Genomic DNA, 21307 nt, shown 5'->3' with positions numbered 1-21307 from the left:
GATTGCATATGCCCAAGGCCCCTACTTTTCCCAAATCCCAGCCCCAATGGATCATGAGTCTGTGGAGAATGAAGAAGGAGCCTGCAAACACTACCCAGCAGGTAGGAGCTGTTCCACGAGTGCTCTGTGTCTGGGGTGGGACCAGCTACCTGCACAAGGCTTCCATCAAATGAAAGACCCCTCTCTTTAGTTGGTTAAGCATGGGCTCTGGGCCTTAGCTCATTGAACTCGATCTGTAGCAGAAGGCTCCTTCCCATTGTCAGCAGTAGCTGGTTTCTCAGTGCCTGGGGCCAAGCCAGCAGCAGGTGGCTCTGGGCTCCCAGACTAGAGTAGGAACTGAATGACTTGTCTCATTTCACCCTAGTACCTCCGTTGGACTACAAGCTCTTCCAAATGTTTATGTCTTACATTCCTCCCGCAAGGCCTCATATAGTAATGTGAGTACAGTAGAGGCACTAAGAAAATGCCTATTAGCTAAAAATTAGTCCAAAGAGGAAGGCGGTAAATAACAGCTCCTCCCATTCACATAGAGTTTTACACTTTTCACAACTCTTTTCTGGGCATTGACTTGTCTGTTCCTTACTGCAGTCCTGGGAAGTTCTTAGAATAGTGAATAGTGTCTTTCTTTCCTAGATGAGTTAACTGAGGCCTAGGTTAGTCACACAGTTTGTCCAAGGTCAGACAGCTAATCTATGTCAGCAGCAGGACTCTGTCCCAGGACTTTTGACTTCAAATCTGGAACTAATTTCAATGTATAGTATGGTCTTGGAAAAATAATAGCAACACTGGATGTGGGAGTACTGAGAAATGTCCATGATAAGAAATATCCATGAGGGGTGCCTGGGGGGCTCATCACTTAAGCATCCGACTTTGACTCAGGTCATAATCTCAGTTTGTGGGTTTAAGGCCCACATGGGGCTCTGCGCTGACATCTCAGAGCCTGGAGTCTTGCTACTGATTCTGTGTCTCCCTCTCTCTCTCTCTCTGCCCCTCCCCTGCTTGTGCTCTTTATCTCTCTCTCTCAAAAGTAAATAAATATTGTTTTTAAAAAAGAAAGAGAACATGCCAATTTCTAAAAAACAAAAACAACAAAAAAAGAAATCTCCATGAAATCATATTATGTTATAGCCAGACTCCTGAGTCTGCTTTCAAGGGTTTTTATAATCTGAGTCTATCATTGGATTGATTGATGCGTTTCCAAATTGTTATCACACTAATTAGCACATTCATTCATTCATTTACTTTAAGAAATATATATTAGTTGCTTACTTTGTGTTTAGTGATATTTGGTAGCCAGAGAAAAATACTGACTAGACCATGATATACAAGTTCAGCATAAAGTATAGGATGTAATAGGCAGTATATAAATTTCCTATTGCTAGTGTAGCAAATTACCATAAACACAGTGGCCTGAAACACCCCCAGTTTTTTTTATCTTACAGTTCTGGAGGTCAGAATTTTGAAATGAGTTTCACTGGGCTAAGACCAACATGTTGGGAAGGCTGTGTTCCTTCTGGAGGCTCCAGGGAAGAATCCATTTCTTTCCTTTTCCCAGCTCCTATGGCCTTCTACATTTCTGAGTTCATGGTCTTGTCCATCTTCAAATCTAGCAATGACTGGCTGAGGCATTCTCACAATGCCATCTCTCAAGTTCTGGCTCTTCTGCCTTCCTTATTTAAGGAAACTTGTGATTACTTTGGGCGCACCTGGATAATCAAAGATAATTAAGGCCAGCTGATTAACCACCTTAATTCCATCTACAATCTTAATTCTCCATTTCATGTAACACAACACATTCATAGGTTCTGAAGGTTAGGATATAGATATCTTTGGGGATCTACTACAGATAGTAAGAGATCTTAACCCGGAAAAACAATAATGTTGTTAATTCCAGACATCGTGCATGCAAGCATCAAATGACTTTCATAGGCCATAAATATATGAGGAAAGCCTTATTCTGGGTTGGAGTGATCAAAGAACTCTTCGTATTAGGCTGGGAAGCAAATAAGCAATGTCTCAGGGGTAAGAATGAACACAAGAGAGTCTCAGGCAGAGGTAACCGGACGAAGACAGCATTTTGAGTGTATGAATCTGGTTCTGGTATATCCATGGGCCTCATTTGATTATTGCTGACTTTGTCCTTCTCTATTTTAAAGAAGAAAGCTGAGGTCTAGGGAGTGTGAATGCCTTATGAGAAAGTTGGCGAAACTCCAGGTCAAATGGGAAGGGGGGTTTTCATGGTTCTAGGGAGAGAAAGAAGCTGCAACTTTTGCCACCGCCCATAAGTTTTCTCAGTAAATCAAAATCTCTGGAATTATTTCCAGAAAAATTCCTAAAATTATCTCTTTCTGTCTTTGCTCCTGATCATCTTCTCTTATGGAATGTGCATTTTTCAGAGCCCATTGCTCATGCCCCTTTTCAGTTGCAGTTGGTGGTAGTGGTGATGGTGGAGGGTGGTTCTGGAGCAGAGGTTGAGTTAAAGGGAATAGAGCTTCTCTTGGAACATTTTGGGAGTCTTTTTGTTCCAGTATTAGATTACTATTCAGGTCACATTGGGTCATCAACTCTGGGCCTTTGCCTAGAGCTTTAGCTTCATTTTTAGTTGCTCATTTGGGAAATGTGAGGCAGCACAGTACAGAAGACAAGCACAGTGAGGAGAGGCAAAAAAGCTCTTTCTATCTCTCTGTTGCTAGCTAACCCCAAAACTGTAGGCAAGTCATGTTTCCTAGTCTTAGTTTCCCCACCTGTGAAATGGGTTAATTTGGCATGGTAAGCCTTTGAGTTCTGAGAGTCTGTATTCATTATTGTAGGACTTAGATAAATAGAGGTCAGAAGTGGATCTGGATCCACCAATTAAGTTCACCTTGCCATTTCCCTGATTTTATGCTTTACTTTCATCATGTGCTTTAGGTCTCTTCCTCACCTTGGTTTGGCAACCCTTTCATTGGAAATGCCCCAAAATATGTGTCATCGGATGGCTCTCATTCATTAATCCCTCCATCCATTCATCATCCAACAATTAAGTACCCATTTTTACAAGGTGTACAATTCCATTTTCCAAAGCTTTCTTGTTAGGTAGGAAGACCCAGGCTTATTGAGTCATGGACATCTGAGAATGTCTGAGTTGGAAGGACATTAGAAACCATCATGTTCATCAATAACTTTCTTTTTACAAAGAAGGAAACAAAAGCCCAAAGAGATGAAATGATTTGCCTATGGTCACATGGCTAGTAAATGTCAGAACTGGGAATAAGAATCAATTTTCCCGTCTTCCAGCCCAGTTCTCTGCCTTCTCCCTCCATTATCTACCACATTTTATTAACTGATTTGAAAACAAAGCTGTAATGAGTCCTAAATTATTTTCTTCTTGAGCACAAAGAATTTTTAATTGGGGAAGGATGTGCCCAAATTTGTGATGAGAAACAATTATCACAGCCTCAGTGGAATTACTGGGCCATGGCCCATTGTTTCAGCAAAGGCATTTTATAACGGGAGGAAAAAGAAGATGAAGAGGGAGAGAATGCTGTTCTTACTTGTTCTCAAAATCTTTTGTCTCCCAATTAAGCTGTGTTTGTTTGCCAAACATGAGCCTAGTAAGTTGCATAGCCCAAGCAATTCCAACTATCTACCCTAATTCCTCAGTATTGCATTTGGTAGCTGATATCTCAGCTATGTTTCATTGCCAAACTGTTTGAATTGACCTCATCTGAGTTCTGTCTGAAAAAGGAGGTCTTGGGTACAATGGTTCCATCTTCTCTGGATCCAGTGATCCAGGTAAGCATCTGCCTTATTTGTCTTTAGACCAGGCCACCCACCCCACACCACATGGAGCCAATGAAAGTCAGAGATCAGCCTCACAACTGCAAGCAGGGCAATTGCCTTTGACCTCTTTATTAATTTCTGCTCTGATGTTTTATTCTTGATTTTATTCTTGTTTCTACCAGAAACCAAATTTTTAGTCTCTTATTTTTGCTTTGTTTTGTTTTGAGAGAGAGAGAGAGAGAGAGAGAGCGAGCACTCAATCAGGGTAGAGGGGCAGAATGAGAGAGAGAGAGAGAGAGAGAGAGAGAGAGAGAAAATCTTAAGCAGACTTCATGCTCAGCACAGAGCCTGATGTGGGGCTAGATCCCACAACCCTGGGATCATGACCTGAGCCAAAATCAAGAGTTGGAGGCTCAACTTACTGAGCCACCCAGACGCCCCTACTCTCCTATTTCTAGCTCCATTAAGTCCATCCTTTAACTTAACTAGATTTATTTGGTTCAACTCTTAGTTCTCCCTGGGTCGTGGATTACATTCACCCTCTGACTTTATTCCTGGCCACTTTGGATTAAAGTCCAACCCAGTTTTTATTGGATTTAGTCTCCAGAAACCCTTTATCCTTACTCCAGCAACCACTCTGCCTGACTCATCCCTGTTGGCTTGCCTTAGTCCCCTATAAGGGGTACCTTGACATCCAGGCCACCGTGTCTATCCCTAGGACTCACTCAGATCTTTCCAGTTAACTGCCTGGATCTGACACTTGTATGTCACCTTCTCATTTCTCTGACCTTATGTTTTACTTTCAGAACCTGCTTTGGACCTCTTCCTCACCTTTGTTTGGCAAAGGATTCTTGGATCCCTTGTGCATTCTTGGATTCTCCACCATAGCTCCTCACCAGCTCTGGGCTCTGCTTTGGCATCATTGGTGAATTAGGTAAGAGACACTTCCTCTAGTCCCTTATACAACTCTTACTAGGACAAATAATAGCTCCTTCATTCTCATGCCTTAGCTCCACTGCCAAAGAGGAAATATATAGAAATGACCAGTGATTTTCCCCTGGTACATTTAACTGAATGTTTTGAATCTCTTGTGTATTTGGGAACTTATACCAGGATACCTCCACAGATTCCTAAGGTTAAAAAAAAAGATTAAAGTTCAAGGGTAAAATTTCTCAAATTGGGGTTCTGTAACTACCTGCCCCAAAGTCACCATAGTAAAAATATGGATTCCAAGCCATCACTCCAGACAAAGTGAATTGGAGGAGATTATTAGATTGATGATTAAGCACAACAAAATTTAGTAACTGATTTAATATCCCAGATTCCAGTTGGTATCTCACTTCAGCCATCCATCGTAGTCAAAGGACACTCCTAAGTCTTGAAAAAGGGAGATTCCAGAAGTCACTGGATTATCAAAGAAATAGTGATATTACATGTATCCACTATTTTCAAAGAAACCATCAATAAGTTTACTGAATACCTTCTTTGTATAGAACTCTGACCAGCCATAGTGGGGGATACTAGTTGACTAAAACACTCAGACTAGCCGTGACTCTAAAGCGAAGACACACATTTTCATTTGTGTCTCATAGAAAAGAGACAGTGTGGGGACAGCTTGCAACAAGTCTCACCTTGTCAGAGTGGAACTGTCAACTCTGGCAGCTAAGTTTGTTTCGATGACTGTGGCAAGTGAAGGTATGTATGGTGAAGAAAAAGTGGGTCACCATTTTGAGATCCAAAAGTTGACAAAAAATTTTATGTGAGAGTAAATCTCTATGGGAGGTAACTTTCAAATTAAGAGGAGCTTGTGGAAATGAAGTAAAGTCAAAATATGTAGAGTAGGGAAAAGAGCTGGATTATTGGAAGAATCTGCATAACATAGATTTTTGTAGGAAGCGTCCTCAGAAATCAAGTGGACTGGTGGTTTTCAAGTTTCTTTTTAGTGGTTGGACTCATTTGTCAAATAAAAGCTTATGCAGAAATCTAATATGTAAAACAGGTAAGTATAGAGAAGCTCTGGTTAAAGGGTGAGTGTGTGTATGTGTGTGTATTAGTCAGAATAAGCTAAGTTATGGGCAGTAAAAAACCCTCGGGATATTTCAGCTGTTATAACAGAAGTTTTTCTTGTTCATGTTAAATGTCCATCATAGGTGGTGGGCTTGGGATCAGCTCACTGCTTCACTCTAGAACCCAAGTGGATGAAGCAGCCACCATTCTGAGCATTGCCAGTTGCCATGGCAGAAGAAAAGAATCAACTCTGAAGAGTATTGCCTTGTTAATTAAATGCTCTGATTTAAAAGTAGCACACAGCACTTCTACTCAGATGCCATGGGTCACACAGCCCTACCCCATCACAAAGGGGCCAAGAAGTACAATCCCACCATGTGCCCAGAAGGTATTTCCTAGTAAAAATGTTGGGTGGACACAACCATTGAGTACCGCAGTGAGCGTGTGTGTGTGTGTTTGTGTGTGTGTGTGTGTGTGTGTGTGTGTGTATGCACGTGTATGTGTGTATGAGCTGTCCCTTGCTCCCGGTGTTCTCCCTAGATACCTCCAAGGAACTCCTAGACTCCTTGAAAACTATTTGAGTCAGTTCCCCTATTTTATAAATGAAACTGAGGTCAAGTTGCTTAGTTAAGGTCAAATATCAAAATCTGGGCCAGAGTGGAGCTCTCTTGGTTCTTAATCCATGGCTCTTCTCATTTTAATTCAGAACATGGTGTTTGTGTGTGTGTGTGTGTGTGTGTGTGTGTGTGTGTGTGAGAGAGAGAGAGAGAGAGAGAGAGACAGAGAGAGACAGACAGAGAGACAGAGACACACACAGAGAAAGGTAACTCAAGAGTTAAATGTAGATAAAGACTCATTCTGAAAGGAAATGTGAACTTGAGGAAATTTTCCGTGAAGCCTTGCCATGCATTCCAAGTGACAAATAGATGCAGTAAAGACATTATATTTGCTCTGATTACCCAGGGGATGCTGGGCAATATAAAGAGTTTTCGAAGAGAACAGCAATGATGATGAAACGTGGTATTTCTAATGCGGTGAGGAAGCCAAGCAGAAATCACCAACTTTGCTGAGACATGGGAGAAATACTCATGTCAAGGTCACAAGTGAGGAGGGCATCAATTGATTTGATTCAAGCCAAGGGCATTGCACAGGGAACATTTATCCCACAGGATTAGGCAGTTCCATTGGGTTCAACAAACATTAGCAACCACCTACTTTGTTCGAAGCACAGGGTTCAGTGCCAGGGATCCAATGACAAATAGCACACAGTCAAAAGAAGAAATAGTGAGATGTGTACTTGAAGGTATGGAAGTAGTGGAAGATACAGGACTCTCAGATGATTAATATGTGTGTGGGCTGGGTAGTGGGGCTGGTGAAGGAAAAGCACATCTAGAATGGCTCCCAAGTTTCTCTTTGTCTAGTGTTTCTCACTGGGCATTTGGGACAGGACAACTCATTGGGCAGGTCTATCCTGAATGCAACAGGACATGGAATATTTCTAGACTCAGTGCTGCATTGTGACCACCCCCCAAACACATATACACCATTTCCATATGTCCCTGGGGTGGGAGCGGCTTCCTCTCTTTCCTGCCCCTCCCCCTTCGCAACTACTGACCCTTCATTCTCACCCTCCACACTGCAGCCAGAATAATCTCTCTTATCTTCCTAAAAATACAAATATCATCCCATCCTCTCTCCACCTAACTCCTTCATTGCCTTGGTAGGTGTAATATGAGGCTGCCCCACATCTGTCCCCTGACTGTATTTCCACCCTCGTTTCTCTCCACTTTCTTCCTTGTCCTTCATTTTCTCCTGCTTATGCCCCAAACACACAAAACTGCTTGCAGTTCTCTTAGTGCCTAATGCTCTTTCCCGTTGCTGAGCTTTTGCAAGTGCTTTTCTCTTTCTTTGTCTGAATGGTCAGAAGAAACTGTATAGCCTAGTGCTAATAGCTCAGGTTCTGGATACATTATATGATTTGCCCTGCTTCAATATTTAGCACCTGTAAATTGGACTCTGAATCTCATTGTCTTCTGTAAATGAGAGTAATAACAATAATTATAATCCTGCATAGACTTATTCTGAGGATTAAGATAGTGCAAGTAAAGTACAGGCTAAACATAGATGCTAGCTACTACCATCATAGTTATGATTATGAATCCTTTCTTGATATTTCCCCTACCAGACTATGAGCTCCTTGAAGGTAGACGCTTATTTATTTATTTATTTATTTATTTATTTATTTATTTATTTTTATTTCTAATTTTATTTTTTATTTTTTAAAATTTCCATCCAAATTAGTTAGCATATAGTGCAACAATGATTTCAGGAGTAGATTCCTTAATGCCCCTTTCCCATTTAGCCCATCCCTCCTCCCACAACCCCTCCCGTTTGTTCTAGTAACCTTCTGTTTGTTCTCCATATTTAAGAGCCTCTTATGTTTTGTCCCCCTCCCGTTTTTATATTATTTTTGCTTCCCTTCCCTTATGTTCATCTGTTTTGAGGTAGACGCTTACTTAAAGCAACTTTGTATTCTTAGTTATTTGCATAGTGCCTGGCAAATGGGAGGTCCTCCACCTATTTTTGAATGGATGGACTTAATTTAATCAGGAAAATGTTAAATTGTGCTCAGTGAGTAATAGGCAGAAAAATGGCATGTATGTTTCAAGATTCCCAACTACCGTTTTTGAAAAAGAAAACCTTTTTTTTCCCTTGAAAGGCATACTTCATTTATTTGGGAACTTCATCAGTATGAACCTGCTAGTTTCTTGATGGTGCCAGAGGAAAGGACCACACATTCTTTCACACTAGAGAGGAGTGTGGAAACTGGGGGAGTATGGGCTTCCAGTCAGCCCCAGTGGGTTCACATCCAGGCCCTGCTACTTTCTAGTTGCAGAACTTGTACTGGTTACCTAAGCTTTGTAGAGTGATTGTAAATATATCAATCTTGTTGGATTTTTTAAAATGTTTATTCATTTTTGAGAGAGAGAGAGAGAGAGAGAGAGAGAGAAGGCACAAGTGGGGGAGGGGAAGAGAGAGAGAGACAGAGAGAGAGACAGAGAGAGACAGAGAGAGACAGAATCCAAAGCAGGCTCCAGGCTCAGAGCTATCAGACCAGAGCCCAACATGGGTTTTGAACTCATGAACTGTGAGCTTGTGACCTGAGTCGAAGTTGGATGCTTAACGGACAGAGCCACCCAGGTGCTCCAATCTTGTTGGATTTATTTAGATTAGAGCTAGTTTGCTTTAATCCATAGCTTACCATATTTCTGGCACTTCTTGGATGCTCATTAAATGTTATTTCACCTTGAATTGCCGGGCGAATGTTTTCTTAGTAATCTGGAGGTGGGGATTCAAGGTCTGTGTGTCAGGGATCTTTGGTTGGCAAGGACACCCATTTGCTGGCTCCTATAAGTTTGTTCTCTCTCTCTCTCTCTCTCTCTCTCTCTCTCTCTCTCTCTCTCAGTTTCTGTTCTGCCTTCCCTAAGCATTTCTCCTTCATTCCTCTCTGTTCAGCTGGCTTCTTTGTGTACTCATCTACTTGTACATGAGCCATCATGGCTGCCTAAAATGGTGGTTTCATTTCCTGACTGCACCACCGTGCTCCCTCACTCCCTACTGCTAACAGACTTAGGCTTTTGTGTTTCAATCACAGATTCCTGGGAGGGAGAATCTGATTGGGCTAACCTCTTTTCAATTAGCTTTGGCAGAAGTGGGGCTGAGGGTGGTGGAAGAGGTAGGGTGGCAGAATGCGCCTGCCAAGGTTGAGGTTTTTTCCAGGAAGAGAGTGTGGACGCTTCTGATACAATGTCCTGTCCTCTCAGGTTTTGTAGCCTTTCCGTATTCAGTGAAAGAGAGAGGAACAGGAAGGAAAGATAAGATTTTGTGACAGAGCAAATGTGCCGTCATATCAACTAATTTTATTTTCTTCCTCTGGCTCTTGCACATGCTGCCTTCCTTGTTTTTCATCTGTTTTGATATTGCTTTTGTTGTTTTTAACCTCTTCTGTGGTGCCACCAGGACCATCAACTTAGTTTCAATGGGATCCGGGGAAGTCCTGTCACTTGCTTCATCATGCACTCCCCTTAATTCTGTTCTTCTCAGGTCACACCCTTGAAGGTAGTCAAAGCTCAGACTGGAGCCTAACTGATCACATAATTAGGAAGAAAATGACGTTGTAGATTTCAGCAACATCTAAGGCAATGGGAGTCTCCTTCCCTTCCTACGACCCCCAGTGGTAGAGTCCCCACACCTTTCTTCCCCCATTATTGACCATGTAGATTATGCCTTAATGTGTTTGATAGTACTAAACCTGCAGTAATGACCTGTGGTCTCAGACACAGTCTGGTTAGGAGGCTGTGTTTGGAACAGGGTCTCCAACCCAGAGCCAGGAAGGTCTGGGGTTAACGTGAAGGAGAGAGGAGCTCCTCTATGCCAGGGGCAGAAACATCCAGAAGGAAGGGAGCTCATGCTGGGCTACAAGACCATTAGGCAGGAAGGGCTGGGATGGCTAACAGTATCCTTTGAGCACTATGAAAAGACTCCACCTTAAAAACCCAATCCTGAGGGTGAGCATTGTGTATTGCTTCTTGTTTGCTTCGTTTCTCAGATAGCTTTGATCAGGCAAGATTTATGGTTTCTCTTTTTCTTTCCTTTTCTTGTCTTTCCCCTCCCCACCCTATCCCCAACATCAACCTGATGGCACAGAGCTTGAAAATCTTCAAGTTTAGGGTTGACTGGAATCAGATTTGTCTGTGCCCATCGGCTTCTGGGCTGCTTTTCAGGGAGGCCTGGAAAGATCCAGGAAAACCTTGCCTGTGTCTGCACACAGATCCTTTGTAGTAGAGACAGAGATCTTTGTTCTCCGTAAACAACAGAGCGGCACTCTTGTTGGACCCTTCCTCGGAGTAGCACTTTATCATCCCTGAGTGCGCTGCCTTGCTTTAATCTGGCAGAGCATGAATTGTAAACACGTCATTAGACTTAAAGGCAGCCCCGAGATGGTAGCTGAAGGAGAACAGGCCCTGAAGAAAAGAGGAGTTTGGCTGAAAATGAGCTGCTGAATAATTTATCACGAATTGAAAAGTCAATACCTTAAGTGAGGCGTGGTGAAACTCAGGAACTTGGAGGTAAACACTGTGAGGATGTAATTTTTGAGAAAATATCACCAAAAGGAATGGCTTTGGGGCAGAAGCAGGAGACAGAGAGCTGGTGGCCAGGGACTGCGGCAGGGAGAGGGCACAAAAGGAGAAGTAGAGCAGAGCTTGCCTTCAAGGCCACTGCCTCTTAGCTGGAGGAGAGGCTAGGCCCGAAAGGAGTTGGGGAATGGTTGAGAACAAAATGAGCAGTGCTGAGGAGGAGTTCCAAGAAGACCTGAGCAGTGAGCCCAGGAAAGCTTTCTGGAGGAGGCAGGACCCAGGCCTGGAAGGGAGGGTTTGGTGAAGGGAGAGAAGGTAAAGGGAACTTCATCAGACAGGCTGTGGAGGGGCAGCAGAGGGAAGCTGAAGAGGTTGGCGGTGATGCAGCAGGGAGAATGGAGATGTGTTCAAGCTTGGCATGGGAGCCCCTGCGGATTCTTTGGCAGGAAATTGACATTCATTCATTTATTCATGCTGTAGATTATCAGCATAGAATCGAATAGCTGTGTTCCAGGTACTTCGGCTCAGGGATGTGCAGGCCACAGTGAGCACAAGACAGGCATGATTCCTGACCCCACGGAACTTACCTTCTAGAAAGGAAGACAGATAAAAAATTGTAAGCACATTCATTGTGCTAAGTGTTCTGTATGCATCATCTCAATCCATACTGAGAGATTAAGGGGAAGGTGAAATAATTATCTCCATTTTACAGGTAAAGAAACCAAGGCTTAGAGAGGTTAAGTAATATACCCAATGCAACCCAGCTACTAAATGGTGGAGCCACAAATCTATAATGCTATTATGCAGTTGTGATTTTGGCTAAATGTTTACCTGGGGAAGTGGATGGGGCCATGGACCAGTGTTGACACGTGATTTTGTTCAGGGGGTCAGGGAGGCTTTCTGGAAGAAAGAGTCAAGATGAAATCTGTAAGATGAGGTGCAGATGTGGTGAGGTTAAGAGTGGCCCAGTGGTGAAGGGGGAAGGTATGAGAGGCCAGGGCTTTGAAAGCCTGTCGGGGAGGCTGGACTTTATCCTGAGAGCAGTGGGAAGTCCCTGGAGGGTTCTAAGAGGGGAGGGATGGAGTGTGTGTGTGTGTGTGTGTGTGTGTGTGTGTGTGTGTGTGACAGGATCAATTTTGCATTTTTAGGAGATCACTCTGGCTGCTTTACAGGGAATTGATTGGTGGGGCCAGGAGTGCAAGCTGCTGGAATAGTGAGGATGTTGAGAAACAGGAAATAAGTGAACCAATAAATGTGTCAAACCCTTGAATGGTTTATTCAGCCCTCAGTCCCAGGCTCAAAGCCTTTTTTTTTCCCCACTTACATCCAATTCTAATAATTCAGCTGTTTGTTTCCCCAAATTTGTAGCAGATTATGAATAGGAACTTAAGAAAGAATTCAAGAATGTAGTGGGAAATTAACACTGGCAACTGAAAAGTGGCAGCTTGAATCTAAGGAAAGACATACCTGCTAAGTATTAAAATAAATCTAAATTGCTCAGCAGGTTGGATTATTCAATGGAAAGGCAAACAGCCCTACCCCAACCACATCTGCTTATTTCAGCCTTGCATTTGGTAACTTGGGAGATTAAATTGAATCAACAACAAAATGTGATATTAACCTCTCTTTAAAAAGTCAGGGGGAAAAAAAGGGCAATTCTACATTCCCAGCAGTGCTTGTGACTTGTTGAGTTGCCACTGGACTAATCCCAAAATGGCATCATCTTGAACCCTGGAGTCCAAGGCCAGCTCTGGGTTTCCCTCTGTGATAGTGGCCATCCTGAAGTCGCTAGAGTAGAGGGGCTGGGGCTTGGTCAAACCCTCTGACCTCTCATCGGTACACCTGGCACATGAGCTGGGGCAAAATAACAAAGCAGTCATGATAGGCACGGTTCTTTTTCAGAAGCTTGGCTGTTGCAGTCTTTGAAGGACCTAGAAAGGTCTCTCAAGGATGCTAGGGAACCTCCTCAGAGAAGCACAGGGTATAAATAGTCCCTCAGTAATTTCACCAGCATGGGCATGACTCGAGCCACTCACTGGGTCTCTCACTGGCCCCCTCACTGGCCCCTCACTGGGCCCCTCACTGAGCCCCTCACTGGGCCCCTCACTGAGTCCCTCACTGGACCCCTCACTGAGCCCTTCACTGGACCCCTCACTGAGTCCCTCACAGGCCCCCTCACTAGGCCCCTCACTATGCCCCTCACTGAGTCCCTCACTGGGTTCCTCACTGGCCCCTCACTGTGCCCATCACTGAGTCCCTTGCTGGGCCCCTCACTGGCCCCTCACTCAGCAACAGTGGGCCTTAGCCTGTATTGAGTGTGAGAGGTGCCTTGGCTGTGGAGACTTGGATTGGCTCTTCTCTGGTCTGAGACTGAAGCCCTCCAGGGCCCTCAGGCTAAGGTGGTCAGGAACCCTCCATCATCCCTGAGACTCGTACTTGACCTTTTGGTTTTGCTTGGGTGGTGAGATGTACTGCCAGGAAGCCAAGTCGATGAAAGACTCCTGAAGAACTTCTCTTATTTCAGGTAACTTATTTTGTTGTTATTGTTAATTTAATAAACAGTCTGAAACCTGCACAAGAGTTGCCTGAGACATTCAGATTCCATTTGAGAGGCTCATTAGGAGAAAAAGCTTTGGTAGCAGAAAGTTGGGCAGTTCTGAGAAGGCAGCTCTGGACCTCAACTTTTTACTCAGTTAAGCCATTCTGGCTAGAAACCATGGCCATCAGAAGTAAGTCAGTTGGAACTATGATGTCTCTTGCACAACCTTTGCTGGAGTTTTAGGTGTATTTTTTTGTTGCTATGATAAATGTAATTTTTTTCATTGTTTTCAAATTATTCTTTGGAGTGTAGAAAAGCAATTGATTTCTGTTTATTGATCATAAATCTAGCAACTTGTTAAAGTACCTTATTAATTATAATAAATTGGCATTTATTTGGAGTTCTATCTATACATAATCACCATTAGAGAGTAACAGCAGTTTAATTTTATCATTTTAGAAGAAAAAAAGGAATACATATTTGTATATTTTAGAAAGATTCCCATTCAAATGGATTGAAATAAAAAAAAAACAAAGAAATCGAGTTTCAATTGTCTGGAGATTCTTGTAGGTCAGATTTATTGTTCTCTGACACTATCAGATAATACATAATTTAAGTAAAAAATATTATTCATTAACTTATTAAATATTTATGTGTACAATGATAGGCTTTGAGGCTACTATGGTGAGTAAAACTCAGAGATTCATCTCTGCCCTCCAGGAGCCAATAGACTAAGGTGGTTTACCAGTTAATTGTCCAGGTAAGAGATGAAGGCAGTTTACTTAAGGTCATAGAGAAGACATGGGGAGATATGGAAGGATTTGTGACACAATTAGTAATTAAAACCAATACCAGCTGGTCATGAATTGGGCATGAGGAGCAGAGGAGAGGGACTTGTAAAGGATAACTTCTGGGATTCCAGCTTATGCAAATGAATGGATGTCATCCTACCTTGCAATGGGGAAGAATGGAAGAGGACCAGATTGGGGAAGGCAGACAGGAGGGGATGTTCATGAGTTTGGTTTTGTCATTTTGATGGCGATACTTTTGAGTCATAAGGAGGGATGTAGATATAGTGGTCTGGACCTTGGAGGAGACACCTGGCTGGAATCATATGTCTATAAGGAGTAATTGATGGTTTGGGTGTAGATGAAATTGGCTAGGGCCGGAGAGAACAGAGGAAGAAGAGGAGAGAGGCTTGAATGAAATCTTGGGGAGTTACAACATTTAATGGCCAAGTAACAAAGAATAGGTTGGCAATGGGATGAGGCAAGAGGAAATCCAGGAGATCATCTTGTCCTAAAAGCTAAGGAAATTGAATGTTTTAAGAAAGAAGGGAAAGTTAGCAATGTCAAAACCTATTGAATGGTTAAGTAAGATGAGGACTGAGAAATTCCATTGGATTTAACCACATAGTAATCACTGGAAACACTATCGAGAGTTATCTTGGAGATGATTACAATGTTGAAGAGTGAGTGCGAAGTGGGATTTTTAAAATAATTTATTGGAAAGTAAATGAATCTGCATCGTTGTGTTCTGGTTTCAGAAAGCAACATCACAAATAAGAATGTTAACTATTAAGGCTTACAGAAATGAGCTTTATAAATGAGCACAACCGTAAAATGCTGGGCCTACCCATTCAACAGTCGTTGGAGACCCTGCAGTGAAATTAGCGTGGGATGGAAAGGAGTTTGCCATTTTGTCAAACTACACGAGGACATGGGGTCCTAAGCACTCTGTTCGGGAGTCTGTCGGCTCACTCATCATGCTTGCAAATGCCCGGATTAAGGAGCCCAGGCAGACTGGAGAATCACTAGCAAATACCTAGACACTATTTGGGTTTGCGCTCTGTCAGGAGAGCGATCATATGGGTATCTGTGAATACATTCTGCCACATCAGCCTATCCATTGGCACCTGCTGAGGCTATTTTATCTGGAATCATCCGTCTGAGTACTTTGTACTTTTGTGCATCTGCATTTGTTTTGGAACTAAGTATATAGAAGTTCTTTGATGACAAATTCCACAGTTCTCTGAAGAGGGACTCTGGCCCTGCTGCAAATGCAAGCTGTCCCCATCTCTGGTCTCTGGCTCTGTCACAGGAAGCAGATTGTTGACTATCTCCCAGCTGCTTCTTGCCACTTGCAATTTGTGCTTTCTACAGAACTCATTCTGTTCTGAATAAGCCAGTCACATCACTGTTGTGAGAAGGTTGTGTGTCTGTTGAATATTTTATTTACCATCTGGCTGGCAGCAAAGTACAGAACCTACATAGGGCCAATAATGCCCCAGACCACCATACACCAACCCTGAAAAGGTCACTCGCTTCTCCTCATGCCTGGCTGGCACCATCAAGCCTTCACATGGGTCCTGTGCTATTCTGTGGAGGCTTTAGAAGGAGAGCTCTGTGCTGTGAAGCAGCTGAAGGAGATTTCTGCCTCCCAATATTTCTGTATCCCAATATTGGGATAGTCTGTATGCATTTTCCTAAGCGAGGGGGGCATTTCACAATCCCACCTCCTCTTCTTCCTGCCTTCCTAAAGCCCACACAAGAGTTCTTCCACGGGCATGAGGAAATCTGTGACTCTACTTCTGCTATCAGTAAGTGCTCAATAAATGTGACTCCCTTTCTTCATCTTTGCCAACCAGATTCACTCATTCAGAAAGGAAAAAATTAGCAGCTCTTTTTCTTGCTTGGGGACAACATTCAACTAGGTTTTGAAGGTGCTTCTGTTTTCAGTAATCCTCCTTGCAGATGAAAAGTCTTCCCAGGAAGTCTCTTACTTTTGAGTCTTACTCAGCCAGTAATTCCTTTGTTGAATATAGATACCCCTTAAGAGATCCCTAGGAGGGTTGTGGTATATGGAAAGAGTACTGGATTTGAAATTAGAAGCCTTCTACCATGTTTTAGTGTTTGCCCTTAGATACAGTTTTCTCATCTGTAAAATGGGCATAATAATACCTCACCTTATGGGGTTGTTGTGAAGATCAAGAAATGTGTGAACAGTGTTCCATGATTGAAAGTACTAGTATTCCCCACTTGCCCTAGAGATAGGTGGTCTAACAAGACACATCACTGTTCTGTGTAGTTCTACTTGATTCTACTTAGATACTGATTCTCCTCTCTTTAAGTGACAGTAACATTAAAAATATACACTTAGTCCTTGGGCTACAAAAGGGTTATGCTCCTGAATATATGCTACATGATATGTATAATTATGGATTGGAAATGAGATACCATGATTTATTATTTAAATAAAAGTGTTGAGTACTATTGAAATTAACCTTTGTTCTGTGCTTACCACAGACTGAGTAGCAAGCTTTACAGATATTATTTCACTTAATCTTCACAACAACCTTATGAAGTAGATAATAGGTTTTATAGATGAGGAAACTGAGATACAAGAACTTAAGTAACTTGCCCAGATTCATAGAATTAGTAAATGGTAGATCCAGAATTCAAACCCAAGTCTGTCTGGTTACATGTGTGTAACCACTATGTTCTACTGCTTTCCTAATCAACATACCTCCTACTGGGCATTCTTTTAAGAAACAGTAAGTCAAAACTTTTATAAAATCTTTTACTGTCTCCCTAGTAGACAACATTATAAAAATGTCTTTTATGTAAAATATAAAAAACTCAGAAATGGCTCTGAATGTGCAAAAGAAGGAGGTGGTGGTTGATAACATTCCTGCTCTCACTAAATAGTGATTGTGGTTATGTACCTTGATGATTCCTTTTACTTTTTCAATAAGGAATACATACAACATACATAATGCATGCAATACATAGCATGAGGTGGTCAAGAATTATGTGTGTGTGTGTGTGTGTGTGTGTGTGTGTGTGTGTGTGTATACCTCAGGTCACAAAGTGGGGCAGCAACCAATATGAAGCAGATTTCAGCACAACCAAAGGAATTACTTCTTAAATTATAAACATAATAACTTGAATTTCAGAAGTATTACATTAAGAAATACTCATAGTAAAAAATCAGACATTATAGATGAGCCTGGTAACAAGTTCAGAAGTTGGCCACATTCCTTAATTGTGGTTCTTCTCCCAAAGAAAGGTTATGGTTAACAGTTTCATGTGTATTGCTTCTTAGATTTTATTGTATATATGACTCATCTGGGGATTTTGTTAAAAATGAAGATTTCGAATCAGATGTGGGATGAGCCTGATAATTAGTTCCCAGGTGAAGCTAATGCTTCTGGCCCATGGACCATACTTTGAGTACAAGGTCATAGAGTATGTGCATTTTTAATTCCATCATTACTGCCAAATTACATTCCAAAATGATTGTACCAACTATGATTTCACCAGCATGATATGTGAGTACTTATTTTCCTTGTCTTCTCTCTAATACTTGCTAATTATCACATTCAATTTGTCAATCTGATAGGTGAGATATGGTGTCTATATTTGTATTTCCCGATTTTTACATGTTTAAGCATCCTTTCTTGTATTTTTTGGATATTTGTACTTTCTCTCTAGTTAATTGCTTGCTTGTATTTTTGGCCCATTTTTCCATTTGTGTATTTTCTTGCCTATTTTATGGGTTTATATGAATTCTTTATATATTCTGGATACCAGTCCTTAGTCAATTAAATATCTTGCAAATATTTTCCTCTAGGTCTAAAGGACAAATTCCCGCCCAGCAAAGCTATCTAGTGATTGAATGGAAGTGGAGCCATTCAGAAATTACATTACTACTTGTTGGGGAGGAATTTGGTGCCTTCATCACCTGCTGGTGCCCTTCTCTTTGATACTGGTATAGTATGTCAGATAGAGCTTATCAGACTATATTACACTTGTTTATTTATGGGCCTCCTCCACTAAACAGTGATCTCCTTGATAGCAGGGGTGCAGTTCTGTGAGTCATCTCTGAATTACCTGTACCTAACATTGGGTCTAACCTAGAGCAGGTACTCAGAGATATGTAGTGGGTGAATAAGTGGACAGATGCTTAAATGGGTGTAGTTGCAGGATTCCTGTCAAGATCTGCTCTGCATTTCAGCTAGGAGTTTCTCTGGGTTCTTCAATAAGGTAAAGAAAGAAGAGCCGGGGCACCGGATTGTTCAGTTGATTAAGCATGTGACTCTTGGTTTTGGCTGAGGTCATGATCTCATGGTTTGTGAGTTCGAGCCCCACATGGGGCTCCAAACTGACGGTGGGGAGCCTGCTTGGGATTCTGTCTCTGCCCCTCCCCTCCTCCCCAATAAATAAATAAACTTGAAAAAAAAAAGAAGAGCCAAATGTCTATTTCTAGGACCCTTTGCTCCTAGTTAGAGGAGAATTCCCTCTGGTGGCTTGTCTTCTCTCCTTTCATTTGCCTTTCAGATACTTTGTTGATCAGAGATAGTATTAACACTTTATAGAACTAATACTTATAGAGTGCATTTAATGTGCTTTATATACATGAATTCATCTAATTCTCAAAACAACAGTTTTCTCCCCATTTTCTCAGGTAAAAAAACTGAGGCACAGACTGGTTAAGTAACCTGCCCAAGAACATAGTAAGTAAATGGCAGACGTGGACTATGAGCCTAGCTATTTGGCTCCCTAGTCTGTGTTCAAGAGATAACATGAAAAACACTAGACTTGACACAGTGTAGGTACTAAACAAACATTCTTCTCTTTGTTCACCTTTCTACTTCCCCCCACCCCCAGAAGTGTGCCTTTCTTCAGTGACATCTCAGTCCTGTGGCTTGGAAGAATCCAATTTTGTTCCTATTATTCCTCCACAGCCTTTGTCTCTGAACTTTGCATCCATCCCTGCTGGAAGCCCCAACAATCTCTTTTTTCCTAGGGCTCTGAAAACCCCACTTGCCATGAAGCCAGACCAAGGATTGAGTCATTCTACCTTTAGGGCCCACTTTCCCTTTGGAGTCCCCAAATCCCAATGGACACCTCTGGCCCCAAGGGTTTGCATGGTGCTGCCATCTGGTGGGTACAGATGACCACTGACATCTCTCTCCAATGAGTGGTGAGTAGACTCCTTGCCATTGGCCAGGATTGGTCCACTGTTCCTTTTAATCCCCAGGCAGGGTATCCCACTTAGAACTTAATCACCCAGTAGTTAAACTCCATTAATTACTGGCTTTTCCAACCTTGGCATTAAGGATATTCTCAATGAAGGCTTGCTAATTGGTGGGATGATAGCGTGGCTGGACTGGTGGGTAAGAAGTCCTACTTAGCTCCCCCTCAAATCACATGAAGAGGGCAGCTGCCTACACAATATAAAAGATGGCTGAAATCCAAAGATTGTGCCAGGGAGACTCTTATCAAGGATCTCCAGCCCTTTTTATAGATTCTTCAAGGTACTCACTTTCTCTTGGAGCAAGAGTGGAAGGAAACCCCAGGTCCAAATGCTGGGCGTAAGTTTAGGGAAATACGCTGTCCTGGAGTCTCTGCTAGGCTTGCTCACATCCATTATCTGATTAAGTTCACAGTACTCCCCTGAAGTAAGATTTATTTGAAATAAAGGTGAGGAAACACGTAGGAGTTAGATAAATGACCTAACTTGAGAATCTGAAACATTCTTCCAGTTCAAGGATGATTTTTAGCAGCTTCCCAGGCTCAGAAGAGGCCCATATTGAGACTGTGAGACTCCAATTGTATCTACATGTCTGGGGTGAACTTAGGCAAGGCCCAGAGCAACTGGTCATTCAGACAGAACCTCAAGGGCTCAATAGTTACTTGCTGGATTTAATGTAGTTGAACTGGGGGCTAAAAATACAGCCCATGTATTGTTTACAGGAGGGTTTACATGGAGGCTCTTTTCTGGCCTTGTGACTACAAAACCTTTGTGGGTAAAGTCTTTGTGCTTCCTTCCAGTTCACTTGTTTATAACCCAAGGAGTTGGCAGTCTTAAGTGGAAATTTGAGGGTATGGCAGGCAACAGTCCCTGAAACCAGCTTCCCATATGGAACATCCTATCAACCAATGCATATCACTATACTACTGATGGTGAAAATAGACATTATGAATAGATGGCCAATGTGCTGGAACCCAGCTAGACAAGATAGCACCTTGCTGCCTATAGCTTTACTTCCTGTTAGCTTCCATCAGGGGAGAGAGCACTGATACTGGTCAGTGGAGAAACCAAGTACAGGTGACCCTTGAACAATGCAGGGGGGTTGGGGAGCTGACCCCCTGCACAGCTGAAATCCAAGTAGAACTTTTGACTCCCCCCAAACTGAACTGCTGATAGCCTACCATTGACCTTAGCCTTACCAATAACATAAGCAGTCAATTAACACATACTCTGTGTTAATTGTATTAATACATAATAATACATATTAATACATATGTATTGTATGCTGTATCCTTTAGTAAAGTGAGTTAAAGAAAAGAAAATGTTATTAAGGAAACCATAAGGAAGAGAAAATGCATTTGTAGTACTGTAATGTATTTATTTGAAAAACTCCGCATGTAAGTGGATGGCACAGTTCAAACTCATGTTGTTTAAGGGTCAGCTGTATTGCTAAACAGTGGGATGGAGTTCATGGAGGTGGAGGTGAGTTCTGGCCCAGCAGGGGAAAGACAATATCCTCTGTGGGAAACTCACCATGTCCTGAGCACCCACTATGTGTCCTGCACTAATTAAAGCCCTTTCTGGTGCATTCTCTCATTTTAATCTCCACAACAACTCCTCCACAGCAACTCCTTTGACAGATGGGAATATTGAGCCCCAGCAATGTTTTAAAATTTGTCCTACCTCACAGAACTAATAAGTGGTAAATCTGAGATTAGAGTCCTGGAGTTGGGCTGCCCCTCCAGTGAATATTCTTTGAACTGGTCAACTTGACCCTGTGACCTTTCAGAGAGGAGAGCCTGTTCTTCATTCTTTTGTTGCATTC

This window comes from Lynx canadensis, chromosome D1 (assembly GCF_007474595.2).
Source record: "Lynx canadensis isolate LIC74 chromosome D1, mLynCan4.pri.v2, whole genome shotgun sequence".
Taxonomy (NCBI): domain Eukaryota; kingdom Metazoa; phylum Chordata; class Mammalia; order Carnivora; family Felidae; genus Lynx; species Lynx canadensis.
This window is presented reverse-complemented; position numbering follows the sequence as displayed.